At 37.3% G+C, this 15,324-nt stretch overlaps 1 protein-coding gene across 1 annotated transcript in view; it reads right to left on the bottom strand.

Annotated features, from left to right (window-relative positions):
• LOC145259203 (phospholipid-transporting ATPase VD-like) overlaps positions 1-15,324 on the bottom strand; it is a 297,081-nt gene that overhangs the window by 198,863 nt on the left and 82,894 nt on the right. The gene's annotated exons all lie outside the window — the stretch shown is intronic.

Below are 15,324 nucleotides of genomic sequence, written 5' to 3'. Positions count from 1 at the left end.
TACGCTCATTTCTGAGACAACACAAAAACTTATTTGAATAAAGGATTAGATATCAAATAGAAACTCTAAATATATTATTAACATCAAAGTGAGAACTGTAACGTATAAATGTATATAGTTGCACATGCATTCAAATAACGTTTTGTCGATTCACGCCTGCCAAGATTCAATTTTTTTTTTGTGTTTAAACCCCTTAGCAGCTGTTTTTACCGGCTAGTAATCTTTAAAAAAAAAAATTCAATCATTTGACCAGCCTCACGTTGCTTTGTAATCTTGCGTCTTGGAGGAGATGCATTTTGAAAAAAATGGAGACAGACAGACACACAAACATAGTGAGTTTTATAAATTAGATTTACTCTGATTCACACGGCACATTACCACCAAGATGTGACACGCTATAGAGAATTAGGGTCCAAATTGATAGGGGCACCCTTAGTGAGGAGTTATTTAGCGAGATGTTTGTGCACATACATTTAAATTTCTGTATGCTGATGCAGTCAAGGGAGCAGGGAAGAAATTCCAAAGGCTACCAGTGCAGGGAAAGAATGCATTAGAGTGGACAGCCTTATGGCATCTGGGGACCTCCACAGTGAAAAGATCAGATTAAGCTAACTGTCATGTTTATTAGGTGTATTTACATTGAGGAGACACAAGAGCAGCAAGTTTGTTATTCTTTTCTTTATTAAAAAGGGATAAAAAAAATATCTGATAAATATTCAGTAATATTTTTATATTCATGTTTATTTAATTTAGATAATCGGACTATTTTAGATCTATGTGAAGACATAAAACAGATTTTTAATTTTGTATCCCTACGCATAACTCATTTAAGTAAGTTACAGACACAAAATAGTACCGTTGGATCGGTTGCGTTGTGGTTGATGAGACATCCATAAGCAAATTGGTCGATTACTGATTAATCAGCCTTTGATAATCGATTGATTAACACGTTTCTGAATTTTTGAGATGAGGATTGATTATTCGTATTATTTGGATTTTTCGTGGTTGATGGAACAACGGTATGCTAACCCTGTGAAATAAATAAAGGGTTTGATTCGAAATTGCATCCCAATTCCTGAGTTCGACAGAAACACTCCCGAGTTTGACAAGATACATCTGAAGATTGGCTGTTACACCGACCGAAACGTTGTGAAAATGACACTCAAGATGAGAACAGTAGTCTGAAGAATACAAATAATATGATACATCGGTATTAGAAAACCTATTAATCAACAAATTTTGTGGTCATAGATAGAAAACAATATACATAAACAACGAATACTACCCAGCAACTTGAATACGTCTCTCCTTTCTCTAAGATAAATAAAAGTATATTGTCGGCATAGATTGGTATAAGACCAAAATGAAAAAAAAGGTCAAGGAAGATGTAAAAGCAAAAGACAGAAAGCACTAACCAGACCTCCAATGGATGAATGCGATAAGGACTGGAATATTGGGGGATGGACTTCTTGCCACTTAAATTCTACTAAAGACCCAGGTCATTGCCAACGAGAAATCAATGACAAGTGACTTTTGCGATAGCATAAACTTATTTGCAAAACTAGCTGACCGATGTATTACTTCCGTCATTGCAGTTCTTTAATGTTTATATTGTAAACAAAGACAAGTTAACTCCCTCTTTTTTTGCCAGTGAAAATTCACTGAAGAGTCAAGCACTCTCTACACTGTATTTTCAAATAACAGGCATGACACACTGTTGATGTGTAGCCTTTTGCGACTGGGCTAAATTTGAGGCAAATAGTTAAACATATGATAATTTTCTCTCCTTTCGCTTCTTATCGGACCAACATTATTTTCACAAAGAAAATTATTACTCTGTCTTTCAGTTTTCATGTTGAGGAATTGTATGGTAAATTGCAATTATGTGCAAACTGAAAATAAAGCATTCTCCGTTAGTCATACTCTTGTTCCTCATTTTTTGGGATCCATGCCACCATCACATATATATTTTTTTATTTACCTCGTTTAGATAATGTATATTTTATTGAGATAAATTACTAATTAGATATCAGCAAGTAATTAAAATACGTCCCCATGCTTCCGTTCAGTCTTGAAAGACAAAGGATACCCCCTGTAGGGGCAGTAGCGCGTGTAATTGTGAGTCAAGGGTTGTGCAATCTCCAACCACATCTCTCCTGAATCAGCACTGTTTGAGTCCAGTCACAAGGAGAAGACCAGGACGACTGGAAACAATGCCAAGATAAGCGGAGAGCACATACAGTACCTGAAAGTCCCAAATAGTCACCCATTTAGTACTGACCAGGTTCAATGTTGCTTAACTTCGGTGATCCAGCGGGAACCGGTGTGTCAACTTGATTATGCCGTACATAATTTAAATATGTAAAGAATTAATTAATGCTTGCTGTAGCATCTGACATTGAATTTAATAGGCTTATTGCAAAAACATTGTTCAAATTACAGTATTCCATGAAAAAAATACTTCACTGAAAAAATAATTTCAGATTTATTTACAAAAGTAAAACCAAAAATTCAATCAGCTCTAGATGAAATCAGCAACGTTTTTTTTTTTTTTTTTTTTTTCCACAGGCAAGAAGCTTTGTTCATGGAATTCACATTTAGGTTTAGACACAGATAGAGAGTGGGAGAAATCATTGGATGTCTTCAAGTCCAACATAAACAAATTCTTGATGAACTGCCACCTTAAGTAAGACAGTTTGTCAAATCTCCAATACTAACGATTACTACGATACTCTCCCATTGATTACTGTACACACAATAACACTTATCCCCGAGTGGCTTTTGGGCCTTGATAAGTGGTGACTACCATGTAAAAAAAAAAAAAAAACTTTTTTTTTAGCTAGACGAGTGTTTTTGTGAAAGTTTGGCAGGGGGAAACTATAGCTCGGGGCTCAGACGAGCACTTGTCATGAAAATAACGATAGAGCAGAGACAGGCAAGCAATTTCTCTTCTGTGGGAAAAAGGTTGCAAAGAAGAGAAAAGGACATCTATAATATAAAGGGAAATTGTTTGCATGTCTGTATTTATGTATATGAGGACCCTACACTCATATGGTACTAAGCGCCACTTCCAGAAAACGTCAGAAAACGTGTTCAAGATTTTGTGATTTTATAACCCGCGTATCTCAGAAACTAATAGAGTATAAAAGAGTCAAGATTTATCAAGGCCCGGAGATAACTCGAGGATAAGGGTTAATGAGTGTACTATAGTCAATGGGAAAATGTCATAGTAATCGTTAATAGTGAGAATTGGGTAAATTGGATTGCTTAAGGGGATTGCTCATCAAGAACTTGTTCACATTGGACTTGAAGACAGCTATATTGTAGTCAGCTGAAAAGCAGGTAAACGGAAGAGTTCCACAGGTGTGCAGTTGTAAGTTCATATTGTAGTCAGTTGGCCAATAGGAAAACGGAACAGTTCCATAGGCGTGCAGTTCTAAGAAAAAAAAAGCTTTGTTCAAGGAATCTACGTTTATGTTTAGGCACAGATAAAGAGTAGGGGAAATTATTGATAGTGGTTTCAGCTAGAGGAGTGTTTTTTGTCAAAGTCAAGCCACGGAGAACCATAGATTGGAGCTCAGACCAGCATTTGCCATAACAATAAGGCAGAGACAGGCTTGCAACGTCTCTTCTGTGGGAAAGAGTTTGCAGGTAAAAGAAAAGGGCATCCCCCCTGTAGGCTACGAAGTCTATTTTGAACTCTGTCAAGGCAGGATTCGTTTGGAATTTGTTTCAAAATGAAGTGTAACACCTAAACTATCGCATCTTGTCGTGTTCATTTCAACAATGATAGATAGTTGTGATGCCAATGCTTATTTTGAGAACGGTGACAATGAAAGGTGTTATTAATGCCTGTAAACATAGTAATAAAGTTTTATAAACTTCAAGAAACAAAGCAAAATTTTACTACGTTTACATTGCTTCCTCGTCATTCTACGCCGATGCCGGCATTAAGATAATCCATGAATGCATTCTTATCATCCAGATTATCAGCTGTTGTCTGTGAGGTCGGGCTTTCTTCCGTATCTTGACAAAGAACTTTTTGTTCATCTAAAACACCACAGAGATAAGAGACGTGTGCTGGGGTTACAAAGGTGAGCAGAGTTTCCAAATCAGCCAGCATCATTCTCCACATATTTTTTTTACTATCCACAGAATGAAATAGAAGTAAGTCAAAAATAAAAAAATAAATAAATAAACATTAAGTTCTTTATAAAACAGGAATGCATTCGAAATGAATATTTCTGTTTACTGCGCAACTAGAAATTCAGCTCGGCTTTGCTCAGGCCCTATGTACTATTCATAACTTGCCCTATGTGTGAATACCCTTTATGTAAAACTAGCCTGGGTGCCCGCCGTTGCCCAGGAGTTTGGAGGTGTGTCTTAAGCAAAAAAAAAAAAAAAAAAAAAAAAAAGTGGTAGTAGGCAGGCAGGCTCGAACATGTACCATGAAGGAGGAAAAGAACATGAAAAAAAAACAAAAAAAAACGTGACGTCTTTGGCATTGTGTCCATCGCCCAACCGGGCGTGACGTAGGTTGAAATTAAGGCTAGTCAATCGAAAAGAGGGGATGACTTTCGAAAATATCGGCAAAAAAAGCAACCCCTTCTTGTAGAAAAGTGCCCAGTTGAGGGTGAAGGAATTAATGTTTTTAGCCAATTTTTCCATATTTGTCGTCCGAATGGCCGAGCTTCAAAACGATACTGATCTCATGAAAATTCGTCGCCTTTGTTGAAAACTTTAGGCAGACATACATACATACATTTAAACAGACAGGTGAGATTTATATTATAGAAGAGGAAACTAATATATTTACACCGATATATTAGAGACAAAGCAAACCCTTTTAGAAAGAACTAGCGGGGGTACCCGGCGTTGCCTGGGTGTTTCGAGGTGTGTGTACTATTAAATCAAAAAGAAACACGGGGGGGGGGTAATTAGGTAGATTCGAACCCGAAGCCCTGAGGCAAAGTTGGAAAATAAAATGTGAAAAACACATGACACGTTAACTGCTCAGCCAGCAAGAATGAGTTACTGAAAGAAGTTTGAATTTATTTAAAAAGAGAATTGACAGGTGCCCGTACTAAATGACGTCAAGTGGAAGTCGTAGAGGTAACATTTTGTGCGAGCGTGACGACGACGACCTAAGTAATAGCTATTCAGCAGTGAATATTTTCTGCGGGACAGTTTTTAATGAGGTAAATAACCCGGTTTGTTTGTTTGTACCTAACTTTGGGGGAAAATATCTCCTCCGTTTGTTAAGGGAGTGGCTCGTCTTGAAATGAAAGTAATTGTCTGATATGACGACGGTAAGCTGACATTGACCAAACGTTACATCGCTTTCTAGAGACTACTGGCCCTGGGCCAGGATATTTATTTGCTCCCTCACCGAGCAAATTAGGCACAAGGCCGATTTTTAATGTGAGGAGTGAAGGGGAAATGGGGACCAACTCCCCGGGGAGTAGGGGAGCTGTATAGTGGCAATTGGTATGAAGAGTTGCTCCTACATTGACCAAGGTCTTATATGTGGGGTTGTCCCACTTTGCTTGCAGTATCTGCCGGAACAGATACTACACTTTGATCCCGGCCCCAAGGCCAAGAACAACTCACTGGCCCTGAGCCAGGATTCAAATCGAGTTTCGCTTTTTTTATACCGAAAAACGAAAGCAAACATGCGGCGATCCCAAAATGTTGAATATTTAACATTTTAAAGTCGGGCAAATTAAATAGACAGACAACCCCCGTTGTTAAGTTGGAGATATTATCATTTGGACAGCATATAAAAAGTTTTAAAAATGAGCGACATACACAAAAAGCGAACATGCATACATACACACATTTTCGTTTTTATATATATAGATTTCAAATTATGTAAAATTTCAAATGTTTAGACTAAAAATCGTCTAAGTAATTTGGTAGAGACCGCAGAGGTAATTGTTTTTTTTTTAACTTTGACCCCTATTTTGACTCCTTAACATTTATTGTTTTGGGCTCAAATCAAATTAAAAAGTTTGATCCATGTCCAAGTAACCTACATCTAAAATTTCAAGTGTTTAGACCGAAAATTGGCGGAGGAGTTTGGTAGAGTTTTCAAAGGTTAAATCATTGAATTTTAACCCCTTGACAGCCAAATTTCTGGCCGAAAACAGATTAAAAAGATTTTCCCAAATCTAAATACCCCTTATGTCAAATCTCGAGTCTGTAGACCGAAAATTGACAGAGTAGTTTGGTAGGGAAATAGACACACACAGACAGACAATTTCACTTTTATAGATATATAGAACAATGATACTTGACTTTTGCATTTTTAACTTTAAGTGAAGCCATTATTTACAGATAATTTATAAAATCAACAGTAGACTCTCTACAGTGCAATGTAGATTACAATGTATTGTGGACTAAGTCACTGCGAGGAGGCATGTGAAGTTTCCTCTCGGTACATTGCAGCGGGGGGGGGGCCCCAACTTGAGCAGGCATGGGTGATTTCATCAATTTTGATGACAAGAAAAGTACGGAACATTTGTTGATCGTCATTCAATCCCGGACAACGTCGGATCTCCTTGATAATACTGATTTCAAAAATTAAATAAAGAAAATAATTTGAGTGTCATCAGCCAGAATCGAAACCAAAACATTTAGCGATCCAGCTACGTTCCCTACTGTTTCAGCTATCGACAGATAAATAAGAAAGATTTTAGATTAAACGCCTTCAAGCTATGAATGAATTTGTGCATGCGCAAAAATAATAGAAATATGTCGGCAAGTTGAAATGAATATGTTTTGCATTTCAAATTGCGGACATATTTCTGTCCTCGTTATTCATCCGCCCAAACAAAGATTTTACTTGTTATAAACCATCCTTGGTACATGATTACTGTTTTCTGTTAATTTCAACGTTATGTGATCAGTAGCTTAAGAGTTTATCGGTTAAATATTTTCACACAGACACACACACACACATACATACATCTATTGTTTTATATATATAGATTATACAGATAAGCATGCAAGGCTTCGAAACATTGCTGAAAAGGAAATATCAAATAAAATATAAACAAAACAAAATCTCGAGCAATCTTGTATTGATTGTTAGAATGTTTCGGTTCCCAAGTAACGCGAGAACAAACGAAAACAGTACCATGACAACAACTTAAAGGTACTTCAAAGGTACAGTAGAACCCCGGGATACAGCATTAAAAATTAGTAACAAAATACAGTACAGTATATAATGCCCATGTATATAATCAAATAACATTATAAATAACACCGTAAGACGGGGAAAATACCGTAACCAAGGGCCGGAAAAACATCATATTCTAAATTGTAACCTGAAAAAAAAAAAAACGTATCCAACGGACACCGTATCCCGTGATTCTACTGTGTAACCAATTAATTAACGAAGCACAACTTTAGAGTTGGGGCATAAGTATAGATATTCATCTCCCTCCCCCGGCGGGAAGATGTGATACAAGGGTCGGAAAATGGGATTGAAGAGCTAGCGTCCTAGAGCAGTGTTTCATAACCACGTTTCCACATAACGCTGGGGTTCTTTAAGAGCTTGTCAAAGATTCTTTGAAGGGATACTGACAAATAGACGGGGGATTATTGTGCTTTTGCGCAAAAGTGCAAATGCATTTTTAATTTTTCTTTTTTTTTCGTTTTTTTTTTAAATTTTTATTTATTTATTTTTTTTTTCAAAGCTGGTGTAGATAATAGTAAAAAGAAAAATATGGGTCATTATGAAATAATGGTGGGATCATTAAAGAAGAGTAAATAATAAAAGAAGAAAGGAAAAAATAGGAAAAATAGTTGAGAAAGAAGGAAAGGAAATAGAAACAGCAAATAAAGCATACGGAAATACATTTATAATCTATAAATATAAAAGCGAAAATGTTTGTGTGTGTGTGTGTGTGTGTGTGTGTGTGTGTGCGCGCGCGCGTTTCCGTGTATGTCCAACAAAGGCTTTTTTCCAAGAACCGATCGGTCACCTCACAACTTCTTAAAACTTTTTATATCGCGTCTAAATGATAATATCTACGACTTAACAACGGTGGTTACCTCTCTATTTAATTTGCCCGACTTTGAAACGTTAACTATTCAACATTCTCGGATCAGCACGTGTTACTTTTGTTTTCAGTATAAAAAAAAAAGCTAAACTCGATTCGAGTCACTGGCCACAGCCAGTGGTCTTTAGAAAGGGATGTAACATTTGGTCAATGTCGGCTTCGTCATATCAGACGGTGGCTTTCATTTCGAGACGAGACACTCCCCCCCTAATAAACAGGGAGCTGGTTTTCTCCAAAGTTAGGTAAAAACAAACAAACCGGGTTATTGACCTCATTAAAAACTGTCCCACAGAAAATGTTAACTGCTGAATAGCTATTGCTTATGTCGTTAACTCTACGACTTCTACTTGACGTCATCAATTGCGCGCACCTGTCAATTCTCTTCTTACTTAAATAAGTTCAAACGTCTTTCAGTAACTCATTCTGGCTGGCTGAGCGGTTTACGTGTCATGTGTTTTTCACATTTTATTTTCACCTTTGCCTCAGGGCTTCGGGTTCAATCCTACCTACTTACCAAACCTTTTTTTACCCCCCTCCATGTTTCTTTTTGATTTAAGAGCACACACCTCGAAACACCTGGGCAACGCCGGGTACCCCCCGCCAGTCTATAAATATGAAAGTGAAAATGTTTGTGTGTGTGTGTGTGTGCGTTTTCATGTATGTCCAACAAAGGCTTTTTTCAGAGAACTGATCGGTCGCCTCACAACTTCTTATATCGTGCTTAAATGATAATATCTACGAGTTAACAACCGGGGTCGCCTGTCTATTTAATTTGCCCGATTATCAAAACATAAATATTCAACAATTTTCGATCGCCGCATGTGCATTAAGATTTTTCGTATAAAAAAAAAGAAGCCAACAGACTCACGGTAAATAAAACACTGTAGCATAAAGCATATCATAGATTGTCCTGTATGTGGCTATGGTGGTATTTTGATTTATATAAGATCCATCCGATAAAGAGATCATGACTATACATATAAATATGTGGCAAACAACCAAGGTTTTAAGCCACAATATTGAAACAATGACCTCCAATCTGTAGTGGAATGGGGACAAAAATGGATGGTCACATTCAATGCTGCCAAGACTAAACTTGTTTCCTTCAATAATTACAAGAAACCTTCTTTACCACCAATAGCAATGGCCAAAGATTCATTATCTGAAAGTACTTCTTTTAAGCTGCCTAACGTTCACAGGAAACATGAGTTGGAACAATTTCATTGAGAGCATTTCCAGGACTGCTGCAAAGAAGGTAGGCTCTCTCTACCATGCTAGAAAGCTACTATCGCCCAAAAGTATACTGTACCGCTATAAGGCCACCATTCGCCCAGGTATGGAGTATTGTTGCCACATTTTGGCTGGTGCATCTGCTACTTGTCTCTCGCTCCTAGACAAGGTCCAAAAGAGAGTCGCCAACCTGATAGATCCTGAACTGTCATCTAAGCTTCAGCCTCTGTCCCATCAGCGAAATGTTGTATCCCTCTGCCTGTTCTACAAGTATTTTAATGGTGAATGCTCCGACAAACTGCAATCACTTATACCCCCTCGACGTAAATAAACCCGACAAACCCGACAAGCAGCTAAATCCCAACCCCACACAGTAGAGATCCCTAGATGTAAGAGAGCTTTTTACTCCAGTAGTTTCTTCCCCGGAACTGCTAGACTTTGGAATTCCTTTCCGGGTCCTTGCTTCCCCAACTGTACTGACATGCAGAAGTGAAAGTTTAACGTGAACGAACATCTTGCTGCCCAACTCCCTACATAGTACCCCTGTAGCTTAGGTCCTTGATAGTAGCCCTCTACATCTAAGTGGCAACGTGCCTTGTTTGGAGTGAAAATGTAATTAAAAAAAAAAAGAAAAAAAAGCTGAAGCGCCTACAATCTGAACCGCGGCCACCAACAAGACACAAACAAAAGAGTCAACCATCTGCTCATCATGGATGACCACAAGCTGTATGTTAGCTCGGATGCTGACTAAATTTAACTCTTGTAGATCGTATATACCTTCTCTAAAGATATAAGAGTGAAGTTTTGTCTGGACAAATTTTCCAAGTGCTCCATCAGAACTGGAAAAAAGGTCCAAACGAAAAACATACAACTTAATGAAGATACTGACATCAAAGACCTAGAAGAGCAGGAACAATACAAATATCTTCGCATAGAAGGGAAGGATTCAATTCAGCATAGCAAGATGAAAAAAAGAATTTGGCAATCAATATATATGCTGTGTAAAGGAAATTTGTAAAACAGAGCTAACAAACAAAACCAAGGAAACTAACCAACTTGCGATGCTTGTGATAGCATACAGCTACGACATTGTTGATTGGCCACAAAAGGCATCAACAAAACTATTTTACAAATAAACAGGCATAAACAGACAAGATCCTAAAATGAGGAAAATGTTGACACTCTACAGAGTAACATACAGAAACCAGTGTCTACCTAAACTGTATTTGCCCAGAAGAACAGGAGGTATAGGTCTCTCAGAGAGTGACCATCAACATCGTGCCACTTTTGTGAGCGATATTTGATGAGTTTCCAAAACTCAAACTTTATGATGGTGCATCAACATCCTGAAACAAGAGCCAACAGAGAAACCCAACTTACACCATTAACGATTGCTACACTACCATATTATATGCACGAATCCTTATCGCCAAGTGACCTTAATAAGTGATGACTCCCTTGTGAAAAAAAAAAAACTCTTATCATGAAACTGGCCATACATTTTGGGCAAGACTGTCTTACAAATGAGACAGAAACACAAAAGAAGCCTGCTATGGAAATAAACCAAAAGAGTTGCCAAAAATACATTCAAGACCTTCTATTGCAAAAAGCTGGAAGAAATGAGGCAACCAACAGCATGCAAAATATTTTCTGGGTGAATTCACCCAGGACTATATAGATAAGAGAGACTCTATAGATTGGCTAAAAAGAGGATCGCTTCACTGTGATTGGGCTGCCCAAGATCAAGGCTTGATGACCAATGCTTTTAAGATGAACTAGCGAGGGGTACCCGGCGTTGCCCGGGTGTTTGTAGGTGTGTGTGAAAAAAAAGCCGGTGCCGTGAAAAAAAAAAGAAGCTTTTACGACACGCAGTTGGAAAATAGTAAAGTGTGAAAAAAAAACAAAAAAAAACAGGTGCTCGTTTTTGATTGACGTGACGGCGATAGGTATTCAGCAGTCAGAATTTTGTGCGGGACAGTTTTTTATGAGGTCAATAAATCGGATTGTTTGTTTTCAAAAATGCGCTCCCCCGTCTGATATGACGAAGTCGACAAACGTTCACTGGCTCTGGGCCTGTTATTAGAGTCGAGTTTCACTTTTGTAATGTAACGCGTGCCGATGCGGGGGGGAAATGTCGAATAATTAACGTTTGAAAGTCAATAAAATTAAATAGACAGGCGAGCTTCGTGGGTAACTCTGAGATATTACAATTTATAGATGATATAAAAGAAGTTGTGAACCGAGCAAACGCTTCTCTGAAAGAAGCCTTTTGTGGACATCGAGGAAAAGTGTACATACATACATACATACATACATACACACATTTTCGCTTTTATATATATAGATGGTCTCAGCAATGACAACAAGTGCAGGTTCTGCCACCCAGAAGTAGAGAGTGTGAGTCACATGGCATCCAGCTATAAGGTTCTATTGGGAAAAGTCTACTATCCAAGTCAAGACAATAGAGTGTAGTGTTGGGACGATTAATCAGAATCAGAAAAATCGACAAATTTGGGGGTATTGAAATCTGTATCGGAATCGAAAAAATTGGTGCCTATTTTCCGATGCCAAAACGATTCTTTTAATTTTTTTTTAATTTAATTTTGTTTAAAGTGAAATCTTCCATTGCTGGTGATAATGATAAAATAATAAATTGATTTTAAAATACCAGTAAAGCTAAAATTTATAGATCATCCTCAACAAGTGTAATTTTGCGTTTAGGAAAATATCTGCATATTTAACATGTGTTTTTTTTTTTTCTGAAATCGAGGAAAATTATCACTCTATAGTTAAATATTTAGATAATTATAAAAATATCGGAATCGGAAATAGTATTGGAATCGGGGAAAAACATTGGAATCGCCCCATCACTAATGGAGTGTGTAAATATTTCCACTGTGCCATCCGCAAAAGTTGAATATCGAACGCAGCAGCAAGTCCTGGGATCATATACTAGAATAAATCTCAAATGTCTGTTTAAATGTATGTATGTATGTATGTATATATATCACACAAAACTTTCGACAGATCCTGACAAAATCGGTATCATTTTGAATTTCAACATCTCAGACAACAAATATCGAAAAATTGGCCAAAAACATTAATTCCTTCACCCTAAACTCGGCCGTTTTATACAAGGAGGGGTCGATTTTTTTTTTTTTTTTTTGCCGACATTTTAGCAAGTCATCGTCACCGTTGCGTTGACCTTAGTTAATTTCAACGCATTTGACTTCCGGTCGCGTCATGGAGACATCGGCTAAGACATCAGATTTTCTTTCACTTCCTTTTCCGTCTTAGTGGCACGGGTTCGAGCCTGCCTGTCTGCCTACGACCACTTTATTTATTTTTTGCTCAACACACCTCCAAACACCCGGGCAACGCCGGGTACCCAGGCTAATATACTAGAAAGAACAGTCGGGAATAATTATTACACCATCCACTGTGGCTATGCAATCCCTACAGCTACGTACCTAGAAAACAGGACTGTTAAAACCGACATCGTAATATGAGACAAGAGAAAGAGAAAGAAGCAACCTTAGTAGAAGTCAGTGTCCCCAATGATACTGGGTTACACAGAACTGAGAGGGAAAAGATAACGAAATATCAAGGTTTTATGTGTGACATGAAAAGAAACTGGAATCTTGGGAAGATCTCCATCGTTTCAGTAATTATAGGAGCAACCAGACTTAAGTGAGTGTTCCTAATGATGGCGGTCTGAACAGAGCTGAAAAAGAGAAACAGACCAAATACCAAGGTCTCATGTATGATATGAAAAGAAACTGAAATCTTAAGGAGATATCAATCATACCAGTTATCATAGATGCCGCAGGGCTTATGAAGAAGAACCTGAAGTCCTATCTAACTAATATTCCTGGTGAACCAATTGCAAAAGAGATCCAGACAATTGCACTTAAGGGAACAGCGAGGATACTAAAAAGAGCTCTCGGTTGGCTTCAATAAAAACAGGGCAATGTTGGCAGCTGGTTTGGCTGCCCCATACCCAGCATTACAATCTTCAAAGGAAGAAAATTGAAAAAAAAAAAAAAAAAAAAAAAATGAAAAAGAATTTTAAAAACTACCTGGTAAATATACCCGGTGAACCAAGTGCAAGAGAGATACAAACAATTGTACTTAAATGGACGATCAGAATCTTAAGATCTCTTCATTGTATTGTACAAGACAGCGGTGTGAATGTCTTGAATCCTGTCTCCAGCTTGAACAAAAGAAAATTTAAATAAACAAAAGATTATCGTGTGTATTGTGTAGAAAATAATTAAATTCAAATATGCCGTTTTGACTTTACCGCAAGGAATGGGTCTGAGTTTTGCATTTGAAGAGAGAGAGAGAGAGAGAGAGAGAGAGAGAGAGAGAGAGAGAGAGAGAGAGTTAAGATAGACAAAAAGAGGTCACCTCTTTTCAATCTTCCTAATAGCTCCATTATATGATAAGTGGGTGGTGTCGCCCTAGGAAAGGGTCATCAAGGAAGACGCGAACGACAGGTTTGAAGTAGAAAGAATATAGTGTACAAAAAAGTAAATACAAGAAAGGCTGTTAGTACTTAGTAATCTCGCGGTAAGTCGTGATATCTCGCCCCATCCCCGAGAATATTATATAACGGTAAGCAGAGTCCATTGAGTGAATAAGTCCCCCCATAACAATAGCTTTTTTTTTTTTTCACTTTCACTTTCACTTGGGAGTCACCTCTTATCGGGACACAAGGGCCACTAGAGGATAAGAGTTAATGGATGTAAGGTGGTGGCGTAGTAATCACTAAAAATTGGGTAGAATTAATATACAATATATAGCATAATCACATTTGACACGTCAGATCACTGAAGTTAAGCAATGATGAGTCTGGCCAGTACCAAATGGTTGACCATTTGGAACTTCCAGCGGCTGTATATGATCTCCGCTTATCTCAGTATGATTTCCAGTCGTCTTGGACTTTTCCTTGCCAATGGACTCCAGCAGTGCCGTTTCAGGAGGTGTGGTTAGAGATTGCACAACCTTTACCACACAATTACACACGCAGCTGCCCCTACAGGGGGTGTCCTTTGTCTTTTGAGACTGAACAGAGGCATTCAAGATACAATGTATACTATATATTATATGCGAAAGTTTTCGGAACACAACAAAAAAAATATTAATTATCGGAACATTTTATTGCATTGAAAAAAAAAAAAAAATTCCTATAAATACAATTTCAAAATAAATTAAAACAGTCAGTTTGGTAGATTTCTGAATATTTCAAATTGACTGCTTTATTTATTTCTAAATTTAACGCAATATCCCAAACTGAGTGCTTTAATTTATTTCGGAATTGCATTTTAAAGAAAGTGTCAGTTTTCATAAATAAATAAATTTAAAAGATAAGAAAAAAAAAATGGCCGCGTAATATCTTTACATCTTTGAAGTCTCAACAATGACTTAAAAATGAAAATATTAAACAAAATACTTTGGAATGTTAGAATGTGATATTTATTGGATGATTTCTAACAGTAGTTTGCACAATTTTTAATTTTTAACTTATTGTCGAGACTTCAAAGAGGCAAAAGATACCTGTCTATTTTTTGTTGTGTTCGTGTAAACGCACGATTTTATTTGGTTTTCAAGCCGGATAAACATTTTAAAATAAGTAAAAATCATTAAAAACTTATCCAGGTAGGTAGAAGAGTAACTTCTCTTGCTTTTGGTAGCATTTATTTGTTATTATATTTGTTTTTTGACACTTTTTCGATTCTCTGTGGATTTTAAAACAAACCCTACTGCGTTACTTACAATATATTTTGATTTCCCGGAAAACTTTCGAAAAATTCAATAAATATTGTGATCGTATCTCCACTTGTCCCAAACCGAACTCTTTCAAACATGAAAAAAAAAAAAAAAAAAAAAAAACTAAAATGCAGAAGGATGCTTACGTATATCCATTCATTCAATCAAGTGGTGTCTTGCCCGGTTCAGGCATTGACGGCTATAACTCCATCTATCTCTCTCCCTTGAGACATTCATGAATTCCTTGTTGCTCACC

The sequence above is a fragment of the Euprymna scolopes genome, chromosome 34 (assembly GCF_053919585.1).
Source record: "Euprymna scolopes isolate OS-2025 chromosome 34, ASM5391958v1, whole genome shotgun sequence".
In the NCBI taxonomy this organism is placed as follows: Eukaryota; Metazoa; Mollusca; class Cephalopoda; order Sepiida; family Sepiolidae; genus Euprymna; species Euprymna scolopes.
This window is presented reverse-complemented; position numbering and strand designations above follow the sequence as displayed.